Raw genomic sequence first — 15,272 nt, forward strand, 5'->3', positions numbered from 1 at the left:
AAGCGTGATATAATGATCAAGAAAGACTACAACGTGAGCTACCCTTTATGACCGATTACAGTGTACTATATCAAACATTTTGAGCATACCACATTTAGATCGTCGCAGAAAGCAAAATTCCATGTAATACTACACAGTTTCAGATCTTGATTTTCCAATTGAGGGAAGATAGTCATAAGTCACTTAAAACTAAGGAAGTTTGAACTAGAATTAGATACTGGCAATCATGTACTCTGGTGAAATCGGGTACCAGAGAATTGATTAGATTCATCGCAAGCGTTCAAATTAAAAATGAACTCGAGAAATGACCTCACTTTAAAGCCTTTAAGGGTACGCACGCTCCAGAAGCGCAGACAGAATGTGACTGCTTTAAGCGGACATCGACCTCAGCAAATACTGTGCTGCAGCAGATAGAACGCTGCCATTTCGTTACACATAACACAAGAGTCTAGAACACGACGAGCAACGTCTTAACACGCTCCATTACCCCATCCCTTCTTCATATCAGTGTTTCCCATATGTTCCTTTCTCCACCGATTCTGCGTAGAACCTCCTCATTCCTTACCAGATCAGTCCGCCTAATTTTCAACATTATTCTGTAACACCACATCTCAAATGCTTCGATTCTCTTCTTATCCATTTTTTGCCCTACTCATGATTCACAGTTATACTGTAAGTAGGCTGTTTAGGTTTACGTATTGGTAATACCACGTACCGCTCTGTATGAAAATCATTGGCTATGCTGTGTGCAGTCTGTGGCTAGTTTGCATTGTTGTCTGCCATTGTAGTGTTGGGCAGCTGGATGTGAACAGCGCGTAGCGTTGCGCAGTTGGAGGTGAGCCGCCAGCAGTGGTGGATGTGGGGAGTGAGATGGCGGAGTTTTGAGAGCGGATGATCTGGACAGAGACAGTAAATTTGTAAGACTGGATGTCATGAACTGCTATATATATTATGACCTTTGAACACTGTTAAGGTAAATACATTGTTTGTTCTCTATCAAAATTTTTCCATTTGCTAATTATGCCTATCAGTAGTTAGTGCCTTCAGTAGTTAGAATCTTTTATTTAGCTAGCAGTAGTGGCGCTCGCTGTATTGCAGTAGCTTGAGTAACGAAGATTTTTGTGAGGTAAGTGATTTGTGAAAGGTATAGTTTAATGTTAGTCAGGGCCATCCTTTTGTGGGGATTATTGAAAGTCAGATTGCGTTGCGCTAAAAATATTGTGTGTCATTTTAGTGTTGATCAGGATAAGTAAAGAGCAAAATGCGAAATGTGTGGGTACGTTCAGTTCTGCACAGCTGTTTGAAAATCAAATAACGAAGGGGCTTACCAGCACAGTAATTCATTAATTTTTCTAAGGGGACGTTACAATACAAGTCTCTAAATGTATATTCACAGAAATTTCTTCCTCAAATTAAGGCCTATGATTGACACCAGTACACTTCTCTTGGCCACGAGGGCAAAGCATGTCAGGCATTCCAACTGAGAGGATAGATGTGCATAGACACAGAAATTTCAGCCTCTCGAAATTTAAGTTAAGGACCTAGAGACGTATTCCCTACAGCTTCTGAGACTGATTAACCAATTAGATGCTAAGGTTATCCAACTTGAAAATAATGTAAAGGACTAAACTGTAGAGGTTGACAGAGTTGAATAGAAACTAGAGGACCTACATGTAAAGGTTGGTATAATTAGGCGGGATATATACAAGGCACAACCAGTGGAGGAGTTTGCTTAGCTTATAACAAGATGTTGACTAAGCATAAGGTTATTATGGCATAGCAGACTGTTCGAGAAAAGCTACTGCGGGTAAAGTTGGGACATTTGGATCGAGAGCAAATACCGAGAGAAACATTTAAAACGGTTACTGAATTTTTCGATGAACTTACAAAATGACGACAAGGCTGCTGATTTCATTAAATGCCAGAGCGATAATAGGATAGACAAAATATTCAGTTTCAGTAATGAAAAACAATACATGTTGTGCACGCAGCATAAGTTTAAAAGGAAAAACAATACGGATAGGTGATAGGGAATTTCGAAGAACACCTAGTCTAATGAGTATCATTTTCCTAAACCCAGCAAAATTTGTAAATCATTCCCCCAAAGATCTGGAGATATTCAGCGAAATACTGCAAAAGACTTATGTACGTAGGAAAGTGGGAAACCAATGCAGTGCAAAATACAGAACCATTATAAAACGTACATTACATGCTTGATATAGCATCAGTGATGATATTGAATCCAGCATGAGACAGTCAGTAATCGACCTCTGCAGTATATATACTATGACGACCACAATAAGCTGATAGAGAGACTGCAACTGCTCATGACATCCGCTGCTTCTAGTAATACCGCTCATTCGAATGAGATTGTTTCAATAATTTCAGAGCTTAGAGAGAGAGGTGTTACTGAACAAGAATGGAAGCAGTTGTTTGACAACTGCACAAACCAGCATGCAAAACATACCCAGGTAGGTATGTTATGATTAAAGGTCTGGATGGCTTATGACAGGCTGATTTTGTAGATATGACGGTAGTTGACGGGTGTGAATAATGGATTCAAATAATTTTAATGGTCGTTGATACATACTCTAAATTCGCCTTGGCGCTACCTCTTAAAATAAAAACAAGGGATGCTGCACAGGTGTTCGAGCATTTGTCGCAAACAGGGATGAATCGGTGTCGTGACAACCTTCAAGCCGATCACAGTGGAGAGTTTTGCAATAGGTATGTCAATACCATGATGCAGAAGTATGGAATATATGCGCCGCCATATTGGCGGGTGACCTTGAACGAGGTTCGCTCGGCAGCCGCAGCTTTAACAGAGCGCGATCCGCTGGAAAACTCAGCTTCCGGTGCGCCATGTTGGATTATCAGCGCGCGACTTCCTGCCGCGCCCAGTCTTATCAGTAGTAACTTCCTCAGTACAGGCAGCTGCACGCTCATTTGACTCGAGGCCGCCGCACAGAGCACACAGCCATGCCGTACAGGAGGAGAAGATACACACGAAGATCAAGATTGCCTGTGTACAAGACTGTGGATACATTTAGTCTTATTCCTAATAATGTAGCACAAGAAGAGCTACTAAATGGACCTATTACTTTTGTAGGAGCTAAGATTCATTTTTATTGTTAAAACTAGACATTCACCCACCTGAAGATGAGTATCATGGTACATCTGAGCAGAACAATAAAAGGTCAAATGTGGATGCATTGTAATACCTGTGGTTCTTACAAATGGACAGATGTCCTCCCAGAAATAATTGCACAGCTTAATGAAACCAAACATAGTACAATGATAATGAGGGCAATCGATGTTCATAATAATAGACTCATGGATATGGTATACTATCGTAAAACGCTGGATTCACATAAACAGAAGTCAGTGTAGGTGATTTGGTACGTATCTCAAAACACAAGACAGAATTTGAGAATTCATACTAACCCACACAACTGGTCGAGTGAGCTATTCACAGTTTCCAAAGTGCAGAGAACAAATCCCAGAATTTACATCTTGAAGTATGGCAGTGATACTGGAATTTTATGATGCCTTTACATAGGGGAATTTCAGCAGAGCTGAGAACCTCAGGCATTCCTTATAGAGCATGACATAAGATGTCGAGGGAATAGAGCACTACTTAAATGACGTGATTTTCCTGCAACACATAACAGGTGGACTGATGCTGACGATTTGCTGTATAATGAGGTGCCCAGAGCTCAACCAGCACAGTAGCATAAATTACATGATAGGAGTCATATTACTGAAGATGCTGGTATTCTAGACAATTTCTAGTTGAACTGCACATTCAGGGGTATAACTACTGTGGGCCTGGTACAAAGCTTCAAAAACTATTGGCTGGTGTTGACAAGGGGATCAACCTGCTTGATGAGGCGCGTTTGGAACACGACATTGCATACCCAAAACATAAAGATTTTCCATGACACCACACTGCAGATCGAATTTTGCCTGATAAAGCCAAGGCAATATGTGCAAGAAAGGATATCAGCATGGAACAGCGCATTGCGGAATTTGCTGTTTATAAAACCATACATGGTAAAATTAAGTTATGTCTGGGTGTGAGTTTTAGCAAGTTATGAATGCCGGGATTCTTTCAATGAAGAAGATGATAACGATGATAAGAAGAAGCTAGAGCAGCGGTGTTTAAATAGCTGTATCCTGACAGCGATGTATGTGGCTAAAAGCGCTTTGAAGCATACAAAAGACCAAGTGGAATGATCACCTTCCTCATTCCTGCCCTCGAAGGTCTCTCGGGGACGGGTTCACTGGTTGGTAGTGCTGTGATTATTGTAAGAACAGTCAAGAACGCTCAAACTCTCAGGAGCAGCTAGAGGGAGCAAGAAGACATAACCGGATGATGCAAACAGCAACCATCGGAAAATGACTATACCTGAAACCATACAAGAAGAGACAAGGTCTCTTCATAAATAGAAAAAAAGCCCATTAGTTATTCTACTGGATGGAGCACTTACAAATACAGGTCTGCTCAAATTAGTTACGGAAAAATTCAGTATTACAAGATTCCACGGTGTTTTTATGTCATACGAAGACTATGTGAAAATCCGGAGAATGTGGAAATGTGAATTTAGATGTTGCTTGGGGGCCCGGATCTCACTGGGTGGCGTATGTTAAGAAAAAAACAAAAAATGTGCACTATTTTGATTCATTCGGAGACCTGCAACCACCAGAAACGTTACAGCGATATTTCGCTGACAAAAACCATGTGTTCTGCAATTTTCATCGCTACCAAGTCTTTAATCCTTACCTGTGGGGACATCTGTGCTTCATGTTCTCCTAACGTCTATGAAGCAACATGTATATAAGGAGGTGCAGTAAGCACCCACTCGTCAGTTGAGGTTCAGATGCTATATTATATATTCTGACATTAAAAAACGATCGTCAGTATTTCGCGTGAGTTATTTGCCACCGATTGTTTTAAGCAACATAGAATGGAGTATTGCGCTAACTGGACTGGAGTCATGTAACAGCATTCTAACTACGACAGATGCTAACAATAAATTTCATCTGGAAAATAATAATAGAAAAGACATTCTGGTGTTAGTACCTGGTCTGTACGATATTGACGATTTAAATAATGTTTAAAGGCAGCCTGGGAAACGGATTTTGCTATGTGAAAACATCAATATAGTTCAATCTGAAACATGTAACGACTGACTTTAGCCAGAAAGGTTCAATAGGACAGCTACTGGGATTCAGAAACGGACAGGTTTTGAAGAAGGATCCTAATAAAGTTTACAAATCAGAGCAGGCAGTGGATATACTTCCTGTCAGCACAATCCGTGTCGAGTGTAGCATTGCAACAAACTTCTACCTCAACAATAGATTGGTTCATACAATTTACGGATTCTAGCCTTTAGTTGTAACTGATATAAGATAGTTGAGTCCCCTACCAACACTAAATACCTCCAGTAAGAGTTCAGACATTGGACTATTTGGAACAGCACATTGTGGATGAAGATAATCAATTTGCTGACCTTTGTGGCGAGGAAATCCTTGTGCAGCCACATCTAAAGAAGGAACGGCAGTGGCCCCAGCTGGGTGGAGACCTGTTTACGACAGCGACCTTCAACTTGCTTGCAGCTATCAGATTCCCTTCATCTACATATTACCAACGAAGATGTGATAGGTGTATGGTATAAAACAACCGCTCTCAAATCACAGCATGGCACTTCATAACAGAACTCCAAGATGAAAACACATAAAAAACAACGAGTTTCGTAGATCAGTCTATCTGAAACCTCTCAATCACATGGTTTGACATAACTAACCCGATGGAATGTGATGAGCGTATTGTATGTCAGGAATATTTCTCGCATAAATCTTATGCTTCCACCACATCTAACATTAACGATGAAATTAGGATTGTCGTCCATCACCAGGTCGCTTTAATCCTCCCATGCAAGAGATTCATATACCTGGAGGGGGAATTTAAGAAAAAGGATTGTACTGCTGCAATGGGAAAACTTTCAAGTAATGCTTTAGTGTTCCTATTTCACGAGATGCAGTATCAACCTAAAGGAGTCAAGATTGACTGTACACTTAATGTGGGTATAACATCAACTATGAAAAGATACTTCTTTCCTTTTCCCTCGGATTTGAGCACTTTAGAAAATGCAGTACGTGAGCCATGCTCCGGCTCGTGTTTGTGCCGTTGATAGGTTGGCGTCGTGTAATCGGATTGTGACCTTTCATTATCTCAGTGCGTTCACTGGTGCCACTACGTTTCCTCGCTTTGTCTGTCCGTGAGTGGCAGCAGCGGTGTTTATCGATAGCGAGTACTGTGGTACTATCTTTGGAGCGACCTCTAGTATTTCCGAGTCGTCGTGTGTCGGAGTTGAGTTGGGACGGAGCAGCAGTGAGGTCCGGACAGCTTCAGTACTCGCCGAGGAAGCTGGCGATACATGCACTGCCTGATGGAAGCATGTGGTCAAGAGAGTACACGACCACGTCGAGGTCCGGATTCAGCGAGTTTACGTTGAATGGATCGTTATATTCGAGTAGTGCAACTTTCATTTGTGTGTGTATCCGTCCGTCGAAGTGACCTCTTACCATAAAGCTGTCAGTTGGAGGTTTTATACTCCGACGTATCCCTTGCCTGACTTGATTGGCAACAACCGATGGTTGGTCGTTCGGTCGGTCGTCTCAGTGGACGACGTGTATCTGGTCTTTCGACCATTTCTGTGTTCTTAACGTAACAGAAGAAATACTTCAGTTGATTGATGAGAGGAGGAAGTACAAACATGTTCCGGGAAAGTCAGGAATACAGAAATACAAGTTGCTGAGGAATGGCAAATGGTTCAAATGGCTCTGAGCACTATGGGACTCAACAGCTGAGGTCATTAGTCCCCTAGAACTTAGAACTAGTTAAACCTAACTAACCTAAGGACATCACAAACATCCATGCCCGAATCAGGATTCGAACCTGCGACCGTAGCGGTCTCGCGGTTCCAGACTGCAGCGCCTTTAACCGCACGGCCACTTCGGCCGGCGCTGAGAAATGAAATAAATAGGAAGTGCAGGGAAGCTAAGACGAAATGGCTGCAGGAAAAATGTGAAGCCATCGAAAAAGATATGATTGTCGGAAGGACAGACTCAGCATAGAGGAAAGTCAAAACAACCTTTGGTGACATTAAAAGCAACGGTGGTAACATTAAGAGTGCAACGTGAATTCCACTGTTAAATGCAGAGGAGAGAGCAGATAGGTGGAAAGAATACATTGAAAGCCTCTATGAGGGTGAAGATTTGTCTGATGTGATAGAAAAAGACACAGGAGTCGATTTAGAAGAGATGGAGGATCCAGTATTAGAATCGGAATTTAAAAGAGCTTTGGAGGACTTACGGTCAAATAAGGCAGAAGGTATAGATAACATTCCATCAGAATTTCTGAAATCATTGGGGGAAGTGGCAACAAAACGACTATTCACGTTGGTGTGTAGAATATATGAGTCTGGCGACATACCATCTGACTTTCGGAAAAGCATCATCCACACAATTCCGAAGACGGCAAGAGCTGCCAAGTGCGAGAATTATCGCACAATCAGCTTAACAGCTCATGCATCAAAGCTGCTTACAAGAATAATATACAGAAGAATGGAAAAGAAAATTGAGAATGCGCTAGGTGACGATCAGTTTGGCTTTAGGAAAAGTAAAGGGACGAGAGAGGCAATTCTGACGTTACGGCTAATAATGGAAACAAGGCTAAAGAAAAATCAGGACACTTTCATAGGATTTGTCGACCTGGAAAAAGCGTTCGACAATATAAAATGGTGCAAGCTGTTCGAGATTCTGAAAAAAGTAGGGGTAAGCTATAGGGAGAGACGGGTCATATACAATATGTACAACAACCAAGAGGGAATAATAAGAGTGGACGATCAAGAACGAAGTGCTCGCATTAAGAAGGGTGTAAGACAAGGCTGTAGCCTTTCGCCCCTACTCTTCAATCCGTACATCGAGGAAGCAATGATGGAAATAAAAGAAAGGTTCAGGAGTGGAATTAAAATACAAAGTGAAAGGATAACAATGATACGATTCGCTGATGACAATGCTATCCAGAGTGAAAGTGAAGAAGAATTAAATGATCTGCTAAACGGAATGAACAGTCTAATGAGTACACAGTATGGTTTGAGAGTAAATCGGAGAAAGACGAAGGTAATGAGAAGTAGTAGAAATGAGAACAGCGAGAAACTTAACATCAGGATTGATGGTCACGAAGTCAATGAAGTTAAGGTATTCTGCTGCCTAGGCAATGACGGACGGAGCAAGGAGGACATCAAAAGCAGACTCGCTATGGCAAAAAAGGCATTTCTGGCCAAGAGAAGTCTACTAATATCAAATACCGGCCTTAATTTGAGGAAGAAATTTCTGAGGATGTACTTCTGGGGTACAGCATTGTATGGTAGTGAAACATGGACTGTGGGAAAACCGGAACAGAAGAGAATCGAAGCATTTGAGATGTGGTGCTGTAGACGAATGTTGAAAATTAGGTGGACTGATAAGGTAAGGAATGAGGAGGTTCTACGCAGAATCGGGGAGGAAAGGAATATGCGGAAAACACTGATAAGGAGAAGGGACAGGATGATAGGACATCTGCTAAGACATGAGGGAATGACACATGGTACTAGAGGGAGCTGTAGAGGGCAAAAACTGTAGAGGAAGACAGAGATTGGAATACGTCAAGCAAATAATTGAGGACGTAGGTTGCAAGTGCTACTCTGAGATGAAGAGGTTAGCACAGGAAAGGAATTCGTGGTGGGCCGCATCAAACCAGTCAGTAGACTGATGACAAAAAAAAAGCGTTCATATCTAAATGCAATTCGTCTTTTTGCTGTACAGTGACTGTTTTAGCATTGTTTGTGTTTTTTGTGGAATTATCTCTTGCGGTTACATGTGCATCTAGTCAGATTTTGAATAGGCAGTTTGGTTTTAACCCTGTCTGTGTACTAGGATTTGGTGGAGCCAACTTGTGTAATTAAATGCTTGTCATCTGACGATGTTAACTGTTATTCTATCGTGGTATTGGTTATCGCATCATAGGTGGATTTTGTGAGTGTGTTGGTCGGCGTTTAAGCTGTCCCTAGTTTGAGTTGCCATCCTGTTAGGTGAGCATAACTCTTGGCTGCCTGTCTCACCGCTACTACCCGTACTAAGGACATGAAGTGTTTTCCGGATCGAGTGTGTCGGGAGTTGGGTTGGGACGGAGCAGCAGAGAGGTCTGGTGTATTTCTTCATTAATTTCCGTTCATAGAAGCTTTTCGACTACCCCGTGCTACCGACAGCAAGCAGACAGACGTGAACTTGTTCAATTGGAAACGCCCGGATTCATCATACTTGCGTTTCAGACCAACAGAAGACAGAGAATAGCAAATGTTTTCAGTATTTCAGGTTAAGTACTTAAACAGCATACTGACGGCAAATACAGAAGCATTGCAAGCTCACTCTGCAGATCACCTTTTACGAAATGATCAAATAAAAGACTTTTTTCCGAGGTCAGAATTTGTCCGTTTAAGTACGGCTCAATGTTGTTGCAGGTCATGCGAACTGCATGGACCTGTACATTGTGTGGAAATCGTCTAAAAGATTCCGAGACACAGTATGTGGTTTTTTTAATTATTTAATATTCTGTACGAAAGCATTTCATTTGCATCCCTCGAGAAGTCGAGTCTATTAGGTGATTAATGAAAATCTCACTTCCTGCCCCTTGCTCACAGGCAGCTAGGGCGACATTCCAAAAATCGCCGGGAGTATTTGGCGTGGACTAGTTTTCTTGCATGATCCACTTCGTTTTCATTCTACGTTTGCAAAGGGGCTGTGGTCTAGTGCAGAAAGATGCCAGTCGAAAGAAGAAATCTCATTCTATTCTACTAAACATCCTTGCAACATGGTCGACTTGTGCATTGCAGCCTAAACCCGCATAAAACAAATACACTCGTTAGAATGTAATTGTCGTGTTGATGGAACCATAAAATACACGTAACGGGACTATAGCGGGCAAGTGGTTCACGGGAACATGTTCAGCTTCTTATTGCCACAGATGACTCGCGAATATACTGGGGATCTAAATGAAGACCATCAGGCCTGTATACGGTCGTTGACTGAAATTCACTGTAGAAAACATTGATTCGTCGCTAAACGTTACATTCCACAGGTCACGGCAGATACTTCCGACAGAAAATGTTAATCGAAAGGGCCGACGATCATCACCTGCACACATTTGTACTGTAGTCCAGACTCCCGAAGAATCCATCAAACGATGCCAACTGACCCAGAACGTGCTATAGTTTTTCTCAGTTGCACCATGTTTAAAAATCGTTTTCACTGTGATGTATTTACAGGTCTGTTATTCAGAGCGGGTGCTGCAACAGGCCGACATCCAGTTTTTACAAGCTTACTGGATTCTCAAGTATCGGGATATCGTTTTATGCACCGTCACACAGCGTGGACGCCTTACTGGCGTATCACCTGGCGTGACGGTATAGGGTGCCATTGGTTACACGTCTCGGTCACCTGTTGTTCGCATTGACTGCACTTTGAACAGTGGACGTTACAATTCATATGTGTTACGACCCGTGGCTCTACCCTTCATTCGATCCCTGCGAAACCGTACATTTCAGCAGGATAATGCACGACGACATGTTGTGGGGTCCTACACGGGCCTTTCTGGATACAGAAAATATTCGACTGCTTGATCATGTTCTGTCATGCAATGAGACATATACCTCACCACGTTAGATTGTCAGTGAATGTAGCAGAGCGTAGCCATCACATGTAAGCATAACGTCTAACACGATATGTTACTCAAGAATGACGTCCCCATTGGGATAAGGTGATCCTACAGGCAATTGTCCAGAGAGGTTTAAGTCATCAAGCGTTACTTTTTGAAAATGTATTGTGTGCTTTATTAATTTCAAGTAGAGCATTGACGCAAGGATTACAGTGATACTTTCTGTAATAGTAACATAGTAATTTAATAATACAGACAAGAATAATAAGGTAAGCAATTACAGATACTTAAAAGACAAATAATTTCATATCATCAGTCAGGCAGTCTGTTACCATTAACTAACTATGCACAGACATATGTAGTAGAGGTATTCCGGTACGAGGAGAGATAACGGCCATGCTGACGCCTCACGCAGTTGCATATGGTATATTCAAGGTCTCTGTGGCACCTGATACCTTGGCAACACATCTGACGCACTTGCTCAAGATACATCCAAGGTCATGTTGTAAGCTGGTATCCATTATATATCAAGATTAACCCCACGTCTAAGGTCACGCTAAGATCTTGGTTAATTGCGTGACATTAAAATGGCAAGAAAATGAATGTCAGCCCTTGCGTGACATAAAAATGGCAAGAAAATGAATGTGAGCCATTCATTGAGAGGGTTCAGACTCCTAAATAAGGGACATCCATCCCCCTTCTCTGCCTAGATCAATTACAAGAAAGGATTTCTTTCCTCGTCGATTTTATGGAGAACCTCCACATTCGTTACCTTCATCAGTTCACCAAATTTTAAACATTCTTCTGTAGCACCAAATCACAAATGTTTCCATTCTCTTCTTTTCCGATTTTCCCATAGTCTATGTTTCACTATAATACAATGTGCTTCAAACGTACACTACTGCCCATTAAAATTGCTACACCACGAAGATGACGTGCTACAGACGCGAAATTAAAGGTCGGATTGTAGCCTATCGCGATTGCGGTTCATCGTATCGCGACATTACTGCTCGCGTTGGTCGAGATCCAATGACTGTTAGCAGAATATGGAATCGGTGGGTTCAGGAGGGTAATACGGAACGCCGTGCTGGAACCCGACGGCCTCGTATCACTAGCAGTCGAGATGACAGGCAACTTATCGGCATGGCTGTTACGGATCGTGCAGCCTCGTCTCGATACCTGCGTCAACAGATGGGGACGTTTGCAAGACAACAACCATCTGTACGAACAGATCGACGACGTTTGTAGCAGCATCGACAATCAGCTCAGAGACCATGGCTGTGATTTCCCTTGACGCTGCATCACACACAGGAGCGCCTGCGATGGTGTACTCAACGACGAACCTGGGTGCACGAATGGCAAAACGTCATTTTTTCGGATGAATCCCGGTTCTGTTTACAGCATCATGATGGTTGCATCCGTGTTTGGCGACCTCGCGGTGAACGCTCATTGGAAGCTTTACTGGCGTATCACCCGGCGTGACGGTATTGGGTGCCATTGGTTACACGTCTCGGTCACCTCTTTGAACAATGGACGTTACATTTCAGATGTGTTACGACCCGTGGCTCTACCCTTCATTCGATCCCTACGAAACCCTACATTTCAGCAGGATAATGCACGACCACATGTTGCGGGTCCTATACGGACCTTTCTGGATACAGAAAATATTCGACTGCTGCCCTGCCCAGTACATTCTCCAGATCTCTCACGAATTGAAAACGTCTGGTCAATGGTAGTCGAGCAACTAGCTCGTCACAATATGCCAGTCACTACTCTTGATGAACTGTGGTTTCGTGTTGAAGTTGCGTGGGCGGCTGTACCTGTAAACGCCATCCAAACTCTGTTTGACTCAATGCCCAGGCGTATCAAGGCCGTTATTACGGCCAGAGGTGGTTGTTCTGGGTACTGATTTCTCAGGATATATGTACTCAAATTGCGTGAAAATGTAATCACATGTCAGTTCTAGTATAATATATTTGTCCAATGTATACCCGTTTATCATCTGCATTTCTTCATGGTGTAGCAATTTTAATGGCCAGTAGTGTACATTTTCAGAAATTTCTTCCCACGTTAAGGCCTCTGCTTGATAGTACCGGAATTTTCTTGGCCACGAATGCCCTTTTCACCAGTGCTAGTCAGCTTTTTATGTCATCATTGTTACGTCCATTTGCTGCCTACATAGTAGGATTCCTCAGCTTCATCTACTTCGTCATCACCAATCCTGATGTTAAGCTTCTCGCTGTTCTCATTTATGCTCGTTCTGATTATTTTCGTTTCTCTTTGATTTACTCTCATTCCATATTTTGTACTCATTCGACCGTTCATTCTGTGCAGCGGATCCTGTAATTCTTCTTCACTTCCACTGAGGATAGCAATGTCGTCGGCGAAACTCATTGATATCCTTTCATCTTGAATTTTAATCCCACTCTTGAACATTTTTTTGTTTACGTCATTGCTTCATCGATATATTGATTGAACAATAGGTACTAAAGACTACATCCCTGTTTTACACCATCCGAGGACTTGGTTCTTAATGTCCACTCTTATTGTTCCTTAATGGATCGATAAATATTGCATATTACTCGTCTTTCGCTATAGCTTATCCCTATTTTCTCAAAATGCCGAACATCTTGCACCATTTTAGATTGCTTTTCTAGGTCGACAAATCCGATTTTTTTTCTTTAGTCTTGCTTCCAGTATCAATAGCAACTGCCTCGCTGGTCCCTTTATCTTTCTTAAAGGCAAACTGATCGTCTTCTAAGACATCCACAAATTTCTTATTCATTCTTCTGCAAGTTTTTCTTGTCAGCAACTTGGATGCATAAGCTGTTAAGCTGATTGTGCGATAACTCTCGCACTTGTCTTCTCTTACAGTCTTCGGAACCGTGTGGATCGCCAAACTGATACATTTTACACGTCAGCGTGAATAGTTGTTTTTTTGACACATTTGATATTAGAAATTTCGATGGAATGTTATCTATCCCTTCTGCCTTATTTGATGTTAAGTCTTCCAAAACTGTTTTAAATTCTGATTCTAATACCATATCCCCTGTCTGTTCTTTATCGACTCCTGTTTCTCCTTCTATCACGCCATCAGGCAAGTCTCCCCCCTCATAGCGGCCTCCGGTATACTCCTTCCACCTACCATCGTTCTTCTCTTCACCTACCATTGTACTCTTAATGTTACCACTCTTACGGTTAATTCAACCGAAGATTGATTTGACTTTTCTGTTTCCTTAGTCAATCATTCCAACAAACATGTTTTTTGGTTTCTTCACATTTTTCGATCAGCTAACTGACATGTACTTCTGACCTTCCCGGAACATTTTTGTACTTCCTTCTTTCGTCGATCAACTGAAGTATTTCTTCTGTTACCCATGCTTTCTTTACAGTTACCTTCTTTGTACCTATGTTTTTATTTCCAGCTTCTGTGATCGCCGTTTATAGAGATGTCCATTCCTCTTCAACTGAACTGCCTACTGAGCTATTCCTTATCGCAGGACGTATAGCCTCAGAGAACTTAAAGAGAATCTCTTCATTTCTTAGTACTTCCGTATCCCACCTGTTCGAGCATTGATACTTACTGAATATCTCTTAAACTTCAACCCACTTTTCGTCACTACTAAATTCTGATCTCGTCCTATAACTCAACTATTAACTCTTATTACATATCTCTCTAGTTCCCAAGAAGATTTCCAGAAACGTGCCGTTATTGAAATCATTGCATCACAACTCGGCAGTCGTCCATCAGTGTACTTTTCCTTCTCCATTCTCCTAAAATTCTTTCCACAACTACTTAACTGGTGGGTTCGTATGATATCTGCATGGCAGGTAGCAACCTTTATAGATGCTCCACGTTCGTTGAAGCTGAATACATAAACCATGAAAGTGCCCTTGTCTTGTATATTGGAGATACTTTGACGCCCATGTACATTAAATTCTTGGTTTTTATTTCGTTAACACTGATTGATTCAAACTTTATCCATTTCCACAGACGTGTAATTTTGCGGTAACCTACTGTACTGCATCACAATGCTGTCGGGCTTAGATAACTTGTAAACATTTATGCCGCTGAGCATGTCTCTGATCTGAAACATTTTTGTCAGCGAGGACTGCCCATACTGTCTCGAAGTTAGGTCTTTTTGCTTAACCTGGCAAGGTGTTTTGCTCAGGATTTTTCTGATTATCTTTTTTTCTCGTACAATTTCTTTCATTAGGAAACTTCAGTAATGCATACGTTGCGGTTTGTACGTTCTGATATACAGTTGCCGGCACCTGTCTATAATCTGTGTTCTTCCTTCTGTTGCGATACTCCATGCAGTCTTTGCAGCCAGTTTTAGTGTATTTATCAAGTTTTGCGTGACAAGGGTGGAACATTTTATCTAGCGATCTGTTTAACCTAGGTCGCCTTTTGTAGGTGATTTCGTCAGACGATCCCTGGATACACCAACAACATACCTTTCCAAATGAATCACCCCATGTTTTTTTAATTTGTGTTCTATATATTTTCTAT

This window comes from Schistocerca piceifrons, chromosome 7 (genome assembly GCF_021461385.2).
Source record: "Schistocerca piceifrons isolate TAMUIC-IGC-003096 chromosome 7, iqSchPice1.1, whole genome shotgun sequence".
Classification (NCBI taxonomy): Eukaryota; Metazoa; Arthropoda; class Insecta; order Orthoptera; family Acrididae; genus Schistocerca; species Schistocerca piceifrons.